This window comes from Oncorhynchus nerka, unplaced genomic scaffold, assembly GCF_034236695.1.
Source record: "Oncorhynchus nerka isolate Pitt River unplaced genomic scaffold, Oner_Uvic_2.0 unplaced_scaffold_969, whole genome shotgun sequence".
NCBI lineage: Eukaryota > Metazoa > Chordata > Actinopteri > Salmoniformes > Salmonidae > Oncorhynchus > Oncorhynchus nerka.
Window position 1 is genome coordinate 138,209 of NW_027040346.1, and position 14,306 is coordinate 152,514.

Genomic DNA, 14,306 nt, shown 5'->3' on the forward strand with positions numbered 1-14,306 from the left:
AAAGTTATATTACGCTGTCCTGGGTTGAATGGAGCGACGACGGGGGAGGGACGCTTTACTCAAACTGTAATCTGTGCCGCTCGGTCATGTTGTCATCAAGTCAGCTAGGTGCATCGCCCAGAGACATCTCTTTTCCGTAAAATAAAAGTTTTAATTAATTGGGAAGGCAGATAAATCGTTCTTATCAGAATCAATCACTTTTGCATGTGAAAACACAGAATGCTACTCATTACTCCACTCCGCTTAATTTACACAACATCTTCCAAAGCGGAGCACCCAGGAGGCAGCCCTGCTCCAAGATGAATGCAATCACTTTTCCCCCGGTTCAAACTCTCCCCACCAGGGTAACCCGGGCCAGATAAACAAATCCCCTCACTGACACACTTGTTGAAATATGCAAGAGAGGGTGACAACACGGTGATGACTGAGACATTCTAGACAGCGCAGGTGAGTGCAGTTAGGATAGATAGAGCAAAGTGTTGAGTGGTTGCAGTCATACTCCTCCCCTTTTACGCAAATGTATTCATATATGCAAATCCACCACGTGTGTTCATGCAAATCAGGCACATATAATGTTCTTTATTTTAACAGAACTATTTAAATACCTGAAGGAATAAGTACATTCATATACGAATAAAGAACATTTATGAATGAATACATGGGGGGGATGGGGGATGAAGAGAGGCAGGGTTTGATTGAGTGAAAGGGGTGGTGGTGGGGGGGATGGGGGGGATGAAGAGAGGCAGGGTTTGATTGAGTGAAAGGGGTGGTGGTGGGGGGGATGGGGGGGGATGAAGAGAGGCAGGGTTTGATTGAGTGAAAGGGGTGGTGGTGGGGGGGGGATGGGGGGGGGGATGAAGAGAGGCAGGGTTTGATTGAGTGAAAGGGGTGGTGGTGGGGGGGGATGAAGAGAGGCAGGGTTTGATTGAGTGAAAGGGGTGGTGGTGGGGGGGGGGATGAAGAGAGGCAGGGTTTGATTGAGTGAAAGGGGTGGTGGTGGGGGGGATGGGGGGGATGAAGAGAGGCAGGGTTTGATTGAGTGAAAGGGGTGGTGGTGGGGGATGGGGGGGGTTTGATGAAGAGAGGCAGGGTTTGATTGAGTGAAAGGGGTGGTGGGGGGGATGGGGGGATGAAGAGAGGCAGGGTTTGATTGAGTGAAAGGGGTGGTGGTGGGGGATGGGGGGATGAAGAGAGGCAGGGTTTGATTGAGTGAAAGGGGTGGTGGTGGGGGGGGGGATGGGGGGGATGAAGAGAGGCAGGGATTGATTGAGTGAAAGGGGTGGTGGTGGGGGGGATGAAGAGAGGCAGGGTTTGATTGAGTGAAAGGGGTGGTGGTGGGGGGGATGGGGGGATGAAGAGAGGCAGGGATTGATTGAGTGAAAGGGGTGGTGGTGGGGGGGGGGATGAAGAGAGGCAGGGTTTGATTGAGTGAAAGGGGTGGTGGTGGGGGGGGATGGGGGGATGAAGAGGGCAGGGATTGATTGAGTGAAAGGGGTGGTGGTGGGGGGATGGGGGGATGAAGAGAGGCAGGGTTTGATTGAGTGAAAGGGGTGGTGGGGGGATGGGGGATGAAGAGAGGCAGGGTTTGATTGAGTGAAAGGGGTGGTGGTGGGGGATGGGGGGATGAAGAGAGGCAGGGTTTGATTGAGTGAAAGGGGGTGGTGGTGGGGGATGGGGGGATGAAGAGAGGCAGGGTTTGATTGAGTGAAAGGGGTGGTGGTGGGGGGGATGGGGGGATGAAGAGAGGCAGGGTTTGATTGAGTGAAAGGGGTGGTGGTGGGGGGATGGGGGGATGAAGAGGCAGGGTTTGATTGAGTGAAAGGGGTGGTGGTGGGGGGATGGGGGGATGAAGAGAGGCAGGGATTGATTGAGTGAAAGGGGTGGTGGTGGGGGGGGGGGGGGGGGATGAAGAGAGGCAGGGTTTGATTGAGTGAAAGGGGTGGTGGTGGGGGGATGGGGGATGAAGAGAGGCAGGGTTTGATTGAGTGAAAGGGGTGGTGGTGGGGGGGGTTTGATTGAGTGATGGGGGGGGATGAAGAGAGGCAGGGTTTGATTGATTGAGTGAAAGGGGTGGTGGTGGTGGGGGGATGGGGGGGATGAAGAGAGGCAGGGTTTGATTGAGTGAAAGGGGGTGGTGGGGGGATGGGGGGGGATGAAGAGAGGCAGGGTTTGATTGGGGGGGTGGTGGGGGGGGGATGAAGAGAGGCAGGGTTTGATTGAGTGAAAGGGGTGGTGGTGGGGGGGATGGGGGGATGAAGAGAGGCAGGGTTTGATTGAGTGAAAGGGGTGGTGGTGGGGGGATGGGAGGGATGAAGAGAGGCAGGGTTTGATTGAGTGAAAGGGGTGGTGGGGGGGATGAAGAGAGGCAGGGTTTGATTGAGTGAAAGGGGTGGTGGGGGGGGATGGGGGATGAAGAGAGGCAGGGTTTGATTGAGTGAAAGGGGTGGTGGTGGGGGGGGGGGGATGAAGAGAGGCAGGGTTTGATTGAGTGAAAGGGGTGGTGGTGGGGGGGGGGATGGGGGGATGAAGAGAGGCAGGGTTTGATTGAGTGAAAGGGGTGGTGGTGGGGGGATGGGGGGATGAAGAGAGGCAGGGTTTGATTGAGTGAAAGGGGTGGTGGTGGGGGGATGAAGAGAGGCAGGGTTTGATTGAGTGAAAGGGGTGGTGGTGGGGGGGGATGAAAGAGAGGCAGGGTTTGATTGAGTGAAAGGGGTGGTGGTGGGGGGGTGAAGATGTGAAGTGAAGAGAGGCAGGGTTTGATTGAGTGAAAGGGGTGGTGGGGGGGGATGGGGGGATGAAGAGAGGCAGGGTTTGATTGAGTGAAAGGGGTGGTGGTGGGGGGGGGTGAAGAGAGGCAGGGTTTGATTGAGTGAAAGGGGTGGTGGGGGGATGGGGGGATGAAGAGAGGCAGGGTTTGATTGAGTGAAAGGGGTGGTGGGGGGATGGGGGGGGATGAAGAGAGGCTGGGTTTGATTGAGTGAAAGGGGTGGTGGGGGGATGGGGGGATGAAGAGAGGCAGGGTTTGATTGAGTGAAAGGGGTGGTGGGGGGGGGATGGGGGGGATGAAGAGAGGCAGGGTTTGATTGAGTGAAAGTGGTGGTGGTGGAATGGGTGTGACCAGAATTTGTCCCGTTGAGTCGAGGTCTTCGGTTGGTTGACGCACACACACACACACACACACACACACACACACACACACACACACACACACACACACACCATTTTTCATTCATTTCCCCCTGAGCCAGGCTTTGGAGGCTCATATCTGTGAGTGTGTGTATGTGAGTGTGTGTGTGAGTGTGTATGTGAGTGTGTGTGTATGTGAGTGTGTGTATGTGAGTGTGTATGTGAGTGTGTATGTGAGTGTGTGTGTGTGAGTGTGTGTCTGTGAGTGTGTGTATGTGAGTGTGTGTGTGTGAGTGTGTGTATGTGAGTGTGTGTATGTGAGTGTGTGTATGTGAGTGTGTATGTGTGAGTGTGTGTAAGTGTGTGTGTGAGTGTGTATGTGAGTGTGTGTGTGTGAGTGTGTGTGTGTGAGTGTGTGTATGTGAGTGTGTGTATGTGAGTGTGTATGTGTGTCTGTGAGTGTGTGTATGTGAGTGTGTGTGTGTGAGTGTGTGTATGTGAGTGTTTTGTATGTGAGTGTGTGTATGTGAGTGTGTGTGTGTGTGTGTGTGAGTGTGTGTATGTGAGTGTGTGTATGTGAGTGTGTGTGTGTGAGTGTGTGAGTGAGTGTGTGAGTGTGTGAGTGTGTGTGTGTGAGTGTGTGTGTGTGTATGTGAGTGTGTGTATGTGAGTGTGTGAGGTGTGTGTGTGTATGTGAGTGTGTGTATGTGAGTGTGTGTATGTGTGTGTGTGTGTGTGTGAGTGTGTGTGTGTGAGTGTGTGAGGTGTGTATGTGAGTGTGTGTGTGAGTGTGTGTGTGTGAGTGTGAGTGTGTGAGGTGTGTATGTGAGTGTGTGAGTGTGTGTGTGTGAGTGTGTGTATGTGTGAGTGTGTGTATGTGGTGTGTATGTGAGTGTGTGTGTGTGAGTGTGTGTATGTGAGTGTGTATGTGTGAGTGTGTGTATGTGAGTGTGTGTATGTGAGTGTGTGAGGTGTGTATGTGAGTGTGTGTGTGTGAGTGTGTGTATGTGAGTGTGTGTATGTGAGTGTGTGTATGTGAGTGTGTGAGTTGTGTGTAGGTGTGTGTGTGTGAGTGTGTGTATGTGAGTGTGTGTATGTGAGTGTGTGTTATGTGAGTGTGTGTGAGTGTGTGTGTGTGTGAGTGTGTGTATGTGAGTGTGTGTGTGTATGAGTGTGTGTGTGTGTGTGTCACACAGACACACCCTGTGTAAGTGACACACACACACACACACACACACACACACACACACACACACACCATTTTTCATTCATTTCCCCTGAGCCAGGCTTTGGAGGCTCATATCTGTGAGTGTGTGTATGTGAGTGTGTGTATGTGAGTGTGTGTGTGTGTGAGTGTGTATGTGAGTGTGTTTGTGAGTGTGAAGTGTGAGTGTGTGTATGTGAGTGTGTGTATGTGAGTTTGTGTATGTGAGTGTGTGAGGTGTGTATGTGAGTGTGTGTGTGAGTGTGTGTAGTGAGTGTGTGTATGAGTGTGTGAGTGTGTGTGTGTGAGTGTGTTTAAACCACTGCTGAAAATATAGTGTGTAGTGAGTGTGTGTGTGTGAGTGTGTGTGTGTGAAAGTGAGAGATGTGTGTATGTGAGTGTGTGAGTGTGTGTATGTGAGTGTGAGTGTGTGAGGTGTGTATGTGAGTGTGTGTGTGAGTGTGTGTATGTGAGTGTGTGTATCTGAGTGTGTGTGTGTGTGACATGAGTGTGTGTATGTGAGTATGTGTATGTTAGTGTGTGAGGTGTGTATGTGAGTGTGTGCTGAGTGAGTGTGTGAGTGTGTGTATGTGAGTGTGACATACAGTCTGTCTGTGATGAGTGTGTGTGTGTCACTGAGACAGATGCAGACATACAGTCTGTGTACTGATGTGAGTGTGTCTATGTGAGTGTGTGAGTGTGTGTTAAACGTGAGTGTGTGTATGTGAGTGTGTGTATGTGAGTGTGTGAGTGTGTGAGGTGTGACGTGAGTGTGTGTATGTGAGTGTGTGTATGTGAGTGTGTGTATGTGAGTGTGTAATGTGTACTAAACTGAGTGTGTGTGTGTAAACTGTGTATGTGACTAAATGTGTATGTGACTGTGTGTAAACTGTGAAACTAAGGATGTATGTGAGTGTGTGTAATATGAGTGTGTCTGTGAGTTCACTGAGTGTAAACAAACATGGTTTGAGAAAATAAGTGTGTATGTGAGTGTGTGTATGTGAGTGTTCCCCTTTAATGAGGTGTGTACTGTGAGTGTGTGTGTGTGTGAGTGTGTGGCTATGTGAGTGTGTGTATGTGAGATAACAGAGTGTGTGATATGTGAGTGTGTGAGTTGTGTGAAAGATGTGTGTGTGTGAGTGTGTGTATGTGAGTGTGTGAGGTGAGTGTGTTTATGTGAGTGTGTTTTCAACCTCTCACTTCCTCTTTCTCTCTCCTATTCAGACACACACCCATATTACTGAGTGTGTGTGTGTGAGTGTGAGCTGGTAAAAGTTACAACAGTATGTGAGTGTGAAAGAAGATGGATTTGTAGACCTCAGGCAAAAAAATGTATGGATATTAATGATCAAATGTAGTGCCCTGTGTGTGTGTTAACCTGTGTGTGTGTGTAGTATGTACACACACACACACACACACACACACACAACACACACACACACACACACACACACACACACACACACACACACACACACACACACACACACACACACACACACACACAACACACACACTGACAGCCCATGTTTTTGACTGTGTTGTATGACTGTGACACACGCTGGATTCTACAACAGACTCACACATACTGACACTGACACCAGCTACTGCATCTGTGATGTAATGTATCAGTTTAAACAATGCCACTGATACAGTGGGGCAAAAAGTGTTTAGTAGCCACCAATGTGAAGTGTCTATGTGAGAAGAACACTGTAATTTTCAACATCTACACTTCAACTATGACAGACAAAATGAGAAAAAAATATCCAGAAACTCACATTGTAGGATTTTTAATGAATTTATGTGAAATTATGGAAGAGACCTATGATGAAAATACACATCTTTTTAAAATAAGACTCCTTACAGACTAAACCCCCCCACTGTATTATATATATATATATATAAACATAATTATATAAACATAATTCCTCTTTGACATTATGGGGTATTGTGTGCAGGTGAGTTACAAAACATATTTTTAAATTCAGTCAGTAACAATAAAATGTGGGAAAATGCACTTTTCAGAAGGCACTGTACATAGCTACCTCAATGACCTTGTACCCCTACACATTGGGGTGGCAGGTAGCCTAGTGGTTAGGGTGTTGGACTAGTAATAGCAAGATTGCAAGATCGAATCCCTGAGCTGACAAATCTGTCCTTCTGTCCCTGAACAAGGCAGTTAACCCACTGTTCCCCAGTAGGCCGTCATTGTAAATGAGAATTTGTTCTTAACCTGTCTAGGACACCCCCCCCCCAACATTCTGTTCCCCAGTAGGCCGTAAATGAGAATTTGTTCTTAACCTGTCTAGGACACCCCCCCCCCCCAACATTCTGTTCCCCAGTAGGCCGTCATTGTAAATGAGAATTTGTTCTTAACCTGTCTAGGACACCCCCCCCCAACATTCTGTTCCCCAGTAGGCCGTCATTGTAAATGAGAATTTGTTCTTAACCTGTCTAGGACCCCCTCCCCCAACATTCTGCTGAACCTGTCTAGGACACCCCCCCCCCTCCCCCAACATTCTGCTGAACCTGTCTAGGACCCCCAACATTCTGCTGAAAAGGCAGCGTGGGAAATTCAATGTTTATTTATTTTTATATTTAACTTTCACACATTAACAGCAGGAAATGACATCTTGTTAATCTAACCATCGTGTCCGATTTTTCAACTGTTTTACAGCGAAAACACAACATGTATTTACGTTAGATCACCACCAAATCCCCAAAAACACACAGCCATTTTTCCCAGCCAAAGATAGAGTCACAAAAGCAGAAATAGAGATAAAATTAACCACTAGCCTTTGATAATCTTCATCAGATGTCACTCATAGGACATCATGTTACACAATACATTTATGTTTTGTTCGATAAAATGCATATTTATATCCACAAATCACGGTTTACATTGGTGCCATGTTCAGAAATGCCTACAAAATATCCGGAGTAATTACAGAGAGCCACGTCATATAACAGAAATACTCATCATAAACTTTGATGAAAGATACAAAAAGAAAGAAAAAGACACCTTGTTCTTAATGCAACCGCTGTGTCAGATTTTTTTTTTAATTACGAAAAAAGCATACCATGCAATAATCTGAGACGGCGCTCAGTAATACACAACATTTCTCCGCCATGTTGGAAGTCAACAGAAATACGAAATTACATCATAAATATTCCCTTACCTTTGATGATCTTTCATCAGAATGCAGTGCCAGGAATCCTAGTTCCAAAATAAATAGTTGTTTTGTTCGAAAATGTCCATTACATGTTCAATTAGCTACTTTTGCTAGCACGTTTAGTTCACATGTCCAAAAGCTGGCGCCGACCTCAGACGAAAACTTCAAAAAGTTATATTCCAGGTCGAATAAACTGGTCAAACTAAGTAGAGAATCAATCTTCAGGATGTTATTATCATATATATCCAACCGGAGCATTCGTTTTTGTCTACAGAGTAATGGAACGCATGGCGATATCATGAGAAATGCGCCTGACCAGGAACTATAATGACTGGCATTCTGCCAGACCAGTGACTCAAATAGCTGCCATCCAGTCCCACATCACACTAGAGGCTTCATTCCACGTTCTACTGACTGTTGACATCTAGTGGAAGGCGTAGGAAGTGCGAACAGATCCATATCTTACTGGGATGTGAATAGGTGATGAGTTGAAAATCAACCAGCCCCAGAATTTACACTTCCTGTTTGGAAGTTTGCCTGCCATATGAGTTCTGCTACACTCACAGACATAATTCAAACAGTTTTAGAAACTTCAGAGTGTTTTCTATCCAATAGTAATAATAATATGCATATGTTAGCATCTGGAACAGAGTAGGATGCAGTTCACTATGGGCACGCAATTCATCCAAAGTGAAAATCCCTAAAAAGTGTTAACTGACTTGCCTAGTTAAATAAAGGTACAACAATTAAACATTGGCTTAATACTGTTACTCACTGTACATAGCTACCTCTATTACCTCGTACCCCTTCACAACGGCTTGGTACTGGTACACCCTGTACATAGCTACCTCTATTACCTCGTACCCTTTCACATCAGCTTGGTACTGGTACTCCCTGTACATAGCTACCTCCATTACCCCTTCACATTTTTTTTATTTTTTTTTGTTTCACCTTTATTTAACCAGGTAGGCTAGTTGAGAACAAGTTCTCATTTGCAACTGCGACCTGGCCAAGATAAAGCATAGCAGTGTGAACAGACAACGCAGAGTTACAGAGTTACACATGGAGTAAACAATTAACAAGTCAATAACACAGTAGAAAAAAAGGGGAGTCTATATACAATGTGTGCAAAAGGCACGAGTAGGTAGGCGAATAATTACAATATTGCAGATTAACACTGGAGTGATAGATGATCATGTACAGGTAGAGATATTGGTGTGCAAAAGAGCAGAAAAGTAAATAAATAAAAACTGTGGGGATAGAGGTAGGTGAAAATGGGTGGGCTATTTACCAATAGACTATGTACAGCTGCAGCGATCAGTTAGCTGCTCAGATAGCTGATGTTTGAAGTTGGTGAGGGAGATAAAAGTCTCCAACTTCAGCGATTTTTGCAATTCGTTCCAGTCACAGGCAGCAGAGTACTGGAACGAAAGGCGGCCGAATGAGGTGTTGGCTTTAGGGATGATCAGTGAGATACACCTGCTGGAGCGCGTGCTACGGATGGGTGTTGCGATCGTGACCAGTGAACTGAGATAAGGCGGAGCTTTACCTAGCATGGCCTTGTAGATGACCTGGAGCCAGTGGGTCTGGCGACGAATATGTAGCAAGGGCCAGCCGACTAGAGCATACAAGTCGCAGTAGTGGGTAGTATAAGGTGCTTTAGTGACAAAACGGACGGCACTGTGATAAACTGCATCCAGTTTGCTGAGTAGAGTGTTGGAAGCAATTTTGTAGATGACATCGCCGAAGTCGAGGATCGGTAGGATAGTCAGTTTTACTAGGGTAAGCTTGGCAGCGTGAGTGAAGGAGGCTTTGTTGCAGAATAGAAAGCCGACTCTTGATTTGATTTTCGATTGGAGATGTTTGATATGAGTCTGGAAGGAGAGTTTGCAGTCTAGCCAGACACCTAGGTACTTATAGGTGTCCACATATTCAAGGTCAGAGCCATCCAGGGTGGTGATGCTAGTCGGGCATGCGGGTGCAGGCAGCGATCGGTTGAAAAGCATGCATTTGGTTTTACTAGCGTTTAAGAGCAGTTGGAGGCCACGGAAGGAGTGTTGTATGGCATTGAAGCTCGTTTGGAGGTTAGATAGCACAGTGTCCAATGACGGGCCGAAAGTATATAGAATGGTGTCGTCTGCGTAGAGGTGGATCAGGGAATCGCCCGCAGCAAGAGCAACATCATTGATATATACAGAGAAAAGAGTCGGCCCGAGAATTGAACCCTGTGGCACCCCCATAGAGACTGCCAGAGGACCGGACAGCATGCCCTCCGATTTGACACACTGAACTCTGTCTGCAAAGTAATTGGTGAACCAGGCAAGGCAGTCATCCGAAAAACCGAGGCTACTGAGTCTGCCGATAAGAATATGGTGATTGACAGAGTCGAAAGCCTTGGCAAGGTCGATGAAGACGGCTGCACAGTACTGTCTTTTATCGATGGCAGTTATGATATCGTTTAGTACCTTGAGTGTGGCTGAGGTGCACCCGTGACCGGCTCGGAAACCAGATTGCATAGCGGAGAAGGTACGGTGGGATTCGAGATGGTCAGTGACCTGTTTGTGACTTGTTTGTTGACTTGGCTTTCGAAGACCTTAGAAAGGCATGGTAGGATAGATATAGGTCTGTAGCAGTTTGGGTCAAGAGTGTCGCCCCCTTTGAAGAGGGGGATGACCGCAGCTGCTTTCCAATCTTTGGGAATCTCAGACGACACGAAAGAGAGGTTGAACAGGCTAGTAATAGGGGTGGCAACAATTTCGGCAGATCATTTTAGAAAGAAAGGGTCCAGATTGTCTAGCCCGGCTGATTTGTAGGGGTCTAGATTTTTCAGCTCTTTCAGAACCTCAGCTGAATGGATGGTCACTCTGATAGAGCTCTAGAGTTCCTCCATGGAGATGGGAGAACCTTCCAGAAGGACAACCATCTCTGCAGCATTCCACCAATCAGGTCTTTATGGTAGAGTGGCCAGACGGAAGCCACTCCTCAGTAAAAGGCACATGTCAGCCCACTTGGAGTTTGCCAAAAGGCACCTAAAGACTCTCAGACCATGAGAAACAAGATTCTCTGGTCTGATGAAACCAAGATTGAACTCAGTGACAAAGTCCAGAGCTATGTGTGACCAGGGCTGACTGGGTATAGGAAGAGGGTGAAGCAGACCGTAAGTGGGTTTAGTGGAGGTTGTGTTCCGGGCACCGACCGAGCAGGTTGAGACAATCTCGCTGGCATCTCTCTCTATGGTGGGCCACCAAAAGCACTGACGCAGAACGGCGAGGGTCCGGTTCATACCAGGGTGACAGGTGAGGTGGGTAGAATGGGCCCAGTGAAGAACATCAGAGTGAACAGAATTGGGAACAAATAGAGCCGGGTCAAGCTGGTTCTGCTGAGCCTGGCGGATACAGGACTCGGTCTCCCAGGGGATGGTGGAAACAACACAAGTGGATGGCACAATGGAATCTGGTTCGGAACCAGTGTTGTCGGCGGTGAACTGGCGGGAGAGGGTGTCAGGCTTGGCATTCCTAGAACCGGGGCGATAAGTAGGTGTGACATTGAATCTACCGAAGAACAATGCCCATCTGGCTTGCCGGGAGTTCAGACAATTGGCGGTCTGGATGTAGGACAGGTTTTTGTGGTCTGTCCACATGATTAAGAGGAGTGCAGAGCCCTCTAGCCAGTGACACCAAGCCTCAAGAGGCAGCTTAACTGCCAGGAGTTCATGATTACAGATGCCAAAATTATTCTCTGCAGTTGAGAGCTGGAAAATAATGCACACTTTTGGAGCTTCTGATCAGAGGGGGGACGTTGAGACAGAACAGCACCTCCCCTGTGCTGGGTGAGGGAGGTTATATAACCGGCTACAGGGGAGAGGAGCGCTAGAATGGAGGTAGATGGCGCAGTCGTACGGCCGATGAGGCGGCAGCGACAGGGCGTGGTGCTTGCTGAACACAGGAGCTAGATCGTGACACTCTGGAGGAACTGATGACAGGTCCGGAGGTTCTGGAATGGACTGGGGCACAGACAAGGCAGGGGCAAGGGCAGAATGTAGACAATTCTAGTGACAAAATGAACTCCAAGTGGTTACCCTTCCGGCGGTCCAGTCTATCTGAGGGTTGTGCATCTTTAACCATGGATGGCCAAGAACCAGGGGAGAGTGAGGACAGTCGATTATGTGGAAAGTAATCCTTTCCTGGTGGTTTCCAGAGAGATGCAGGATGACAGGGACGGTCCTCTCCCAGACACGGACGAGGAGCTGTCCGTTGAGAGCTTTTGGCATCGTGAATCAAGTGGAACAATGTCCAGGCCCAACTGGGTAACGACACCAGGGTCCAGGAAACTCTCATCGGCGCCTGAGTCGATAAGAGCAGGCAGCAGAAAAGCCTGGCTCTGCCACACAAGGGCGCCGTCAAGCAGGGGTCTGGGGGGTCTGGGGGAGAGATGGGCAGGCGATTTGGCTCAACGGTAGGTCCCCCACTACTGCCGAGCCACCACTTTTGCTGGACGCAAGGAACAAGTGGAGACAAAGTAACCAACCTGGCTCCAGTATAGGCAGCTTCTAGTGCTGATTCACCGCTGCCTCTCCTCTGGAGAGAGACGAGCCGAGCTGCACGGAGGCAGCCAGTCAGGAAGGACATCTTGACCCGTTGTTGTATCTTTAACTCTGCATTGTTGGAAAAGGACCCGTCAGTCGGCATTTCACTATTAGCATACACATGTTGTTTACGAAATTACAAATTACTTTTGATTTTGATTGAAATAGGTGCCGGCAGTCATTTTGGGTGCCTGAACTCTGGAATATGTTCAAGCCAATATTCTGTTAGTGGTTCTGGAAGTCAAGCAGTAGAACATGTGATGTGTTGTAACTCAGTTCTGGTGTTCTGTTCCTTCTTTGTGTATTTCCCTCACTGATCCAAGCAGAAAATGGACACAAAAGTAGACACAAATACAACTCTGATAATAATTTGTTCTTCAGTGTCTTGTCAGTGGTGGAAGAGATACTCTGGAGCTGCTGCAGTGTGTCTGGGGCTGCTGTGTGTTCTCCTACTGGCTGGGATCATAGGCCTGTTTCTCTACCGTGAGTTTGATATGTTCTCACTCAAACATTCTTCATCATCAGTGGTGTAATGACCACGGTTCAATTACATTTACATTCCAGTCAATTCCATTCAGAAAGTAAACTAAATTTCAATTCCAAAAATTGGAAATCAACAGGAATTCCTGTGTATTTCCTGATTTGACTGGGCTTGAAATGCAATTGACCCCAACAATGGTAAAGACTGATTAACATTTCCACTGTTACCTTGTTCAATGATCTCATTATTTCAGAGAGAAACCAGTTGACCCATTATAACACCCTGACCAGAGAGGGAGACCAGTTACAGACAAGCGACAACAACCTGACTGCAGAGAGAGACCAGCTACAGACCAGCGGAAACAATCTGACTGAAGAGAGAGACCAGGTACAGACCAGCGGCAACATCCTGACCAAAGAGAAAGACCAGCTACAGACCAGATTCAACACCCTGACCAAACAGAGAGACCAGCTACAGACTAGCAACAACGCCCTGACCAAAGAGAGAGACCAGCTACAGACTAGCAACAACGCCCTGACCAAAGAGAGAGACCAGCTACAGAAAGAGACAGAACGTCTGAAACAATCTTTAGTTGAGAAAGGTGAGTCAAATTGTCTAATGACTGTTCTGTTTGACAGTCTCTTAATCTGTTCACATGTAATTTATAAACAGGAAATTCAACATTAATTAAATAAAAAATGTGAGAAAAAAGGTATGACTTCCAAACTGTCCATTAGTTAGTTCCTGTCTTCCTTGTTTGCTTGATACTTAATTTAATGTTGTATTAAAGTGACTAAAGCAGGAAATGTTCAACTTATAGTGTGTCCACAAGGATGGAAGAAGCTTGGTAGCAGTTGTTACTACGTCTCTACTGAGGAAAAATCCTGGAAGGAGAGCAGACAGGACTGCAGAGATAGAGGAGCAGACCTGGTGGTCATCAAGAGCCAAGAACAACAGGTGTGTGTGTGTGTGTGTGTGTGTGTGTGTGTGTGTGTGTGTGTGTGTGTGTGTGTGTGTGTGTGTGTGTAAGTAAGGAAGAGAGAGAGGGATTAAGCCCCACCCTCTTCAGAATATACAGTGGGGAGAACAAGTATTTGATACACTGCCGATTTTGCTGATTTTCCTTACTTACAAAGCATGTAGAGGTCTGTAATTTTTATCATAGGTTCAACTGTGAGAGACGGAATCTAAAACAAAAATCCAGATAATCACGTTGTATGATTTTTAAGTAATTCATTTGCATTCTATTGCATGACATTCAAATTTGATCACCTACCAACCAGTAAGAATTCCAGCTCTCACAGACCTGTTAGTTTTTCATTAAGAAGCCTCCTGTTCTTCACTCATTACCTGTATTAACTGCACCTGTTTGAACTCGTTACCTGTATAAAAGACACCTGTCCACACACTCAATCAAACAGATTCCAACCTCTCCACAATGGCCAAGACCAGGGGCTGTGTAAGGACATCAGGAATACAATTGTAGACCTGCACAGGGATGGGATGGGCTACAGGACAATAGGCAAGCAGCTTGGTGAGAAGGCAACAACTGTTGGTGCAATTATTAGAAAATGGAAGAAGTTCAAGATGACGGTCAATCACCCTCGGTCTGGGGCTCCATGCAAGATCTCACCTCGTGGGGCATCAATGATCATGAGGAACGTGAGGGATCAGCCCAGAACTAAACGGCAGGACCTGGTCAATGACCTGAAGAGAGCTGGGACCACAGTCTGAAAG